Source organism: Sus scrofa, chromosome 15 (assembly GCF_000003025.6).
Source record: "Sus scrofa isolate TJ Tabasco breed Duroc chromosome 15, Sscrofa11.1, whole genome shotgun sequence".
In the NCBI taxonomy this organism is placed as follows: Eukaryota; Metazoa; Chordata; class Mammalia; order Artiodactyla; family Suidae; genus Sus; species Sus scrofa.
This window is the reverse complement of record NC_010457.5, coordinates 37,753,117-37,755,179: the sequence shown is the minus strand read 5'-3', so window position 1 is coordinate 37,755,179 and position 2,063 is coordinate 37,753,117.

The window sequence follows — 2,063 nt, the reverse complement described above, 5'->3', positions numbered from 1 at the left end:
ACGTGGTTCATTATGAAAAGTAATATTGGCAATCACGTTAATTGTTTCTCTGATCTGATTAGTGACAAAGCACTGTAATGAACATAACCTTACAGAATGGATTCACTGATCGAATAAACAAAGCTAGGTCTTGCCGTTCTGCCTCTTCCTGAGAGCCACAATAGTACCACTCATCTTTGCTAAGTGTCCTTGATTCTAACTTGGTCTGGAATTTCAGAAGAATCCATTACCCTTTGTCCCATGATTGGACAAGGAAAGATCTCTCTACCTCCAATCCAAATGGGGAATTACACGAGAAATTCTCAAAATGAGCATTTCAATTTAAGATCTTGGGTTTGGACAATTGCCTGGAAAGATTTTATTTTTCAAATAATCATTTGTGAAGCTTCAAACATCAGGACATTCTCCCTTCGCTCAAAAACTTGAAGGGAAATATTTCAGGGTGAAGTGGCACTACAGTTGGCTATACCTGAGGGAAATAAAATTCATCATAGTGTGGATGACATAATTCACCATCTCCTGCTCAGCAAGAGGGACACGCACCATTAAATCTTAAAAAAACTTGGAAGGGTAATATTTGTTTATCTGTAGAGCTGAAATCATTTTTATAGGACTTGTTTTCCCCAATTTCCCCATATACAAACATATTTCTTTCTTTATTGTCTTTATTGTTGTTGCTGTTTTATTTTTAGGGCTGCAGGTACAACATATGGAAGTTCCTAGGCTAGGGGTCGAATCAGAGCTACAGCTGCTGGCCTATGCCACAGCCACAGCAGAGCCCATGGCAATGCTGAATCCTTAACCCACTGACTGAGGCCAGGGATTGAACCCACATCTTCATGGATCCTTGTTGGGTTCGTTAACCACTAAGCCATGAAGGGCACTCTGAAACCACTTCCTCTTTATGTACTTTAAATTGCCAGTAAGATTTATACACTCATGTGTTTTCTTGTTACCCCTTTAACGCCACTTCTTTTTAGCTTACACAGGTTCGTTTAACATTTCTTGTAAGGATGATCCAGTGGTGTTCAACTATTGCTTGTGTGGAAAACTTTATCTCACCTTCAGTTCTGTACGATAACTTTGCTGGATCGAGAATTCTTGGTCGAAAGTTTTGGTTTTTGGTTTTCTTTCAGCACTTTGCAGGCCGCGTGAGAGTGAATATAGTCAAAGTTTCTGTTGAAAAATCTGCTTATAGTCCTATGGGCATTCCCTTGTGTATAGCAAGTTCTTCTCTTACCGCTTTTAATATTCTCTTTGTTTTTAACTTTTTGACATTTTTATTATGATGTGTCATTGTTCCTTTCATTTGAAATTCTCTGGACTTCCTGGATCTGGATGTCTATTTCCTTTCCCAGGTTAGACAAGTTTTCAGCCATTATTTCTTCAAAAATCATTTCTGCCCCCTTTTTCTCTCTTCTCCTACTGGGACCCCTGTAATGGGAATGTTAGTACACTTCTATCCCATGTTTCACTCTTTTTCATCCTTTTTTCTGCTATGGTTGTGTGAGCGCCACTGCTTTATCTAATAGTTGAGTCTTTTTTTCTGCCTAATCTAGTTTGTTTTTAAACTCCTCTGGGGTATTTTTCAGTCCAGTTATTGTGTTCTCCATCACTGTGACTTCTGTTAAGTACATTCACATATTCTCCGTCTCTTTGTCAAAGTTCTCTATTTATCCAATCTTCTCCCAAGTTTATTGAGCATCTTTATGACCATGACATTGAACTTTTTATCAAGAAAATTACTAAAATTCAGTTTCATCTGAATCTTTCGTTTGGAATATCATCTTTCATTTCTTCACTTTACTTGAAACTCAGCATTGATTTCTTTGGGTTAGATGAAACGGACATCTCTCTCAGTTTTGGAGGAGTGTCGTCGTTTAGGGAATGAAACCTATTGTTCAACCATGTTCACTACCTCTTGGTTGTCTCCCAGACCTTATTTGTTATGGAAGTAGTCTATTTTATTTGGAATAGCTCCCACTTGTTGAGGGTGTGCTGAGACCTGCCAGTGTCCCAGAGGGGAGAAGCTCCGTCAGCTCCTGGATTCAGGCTGATTGGAA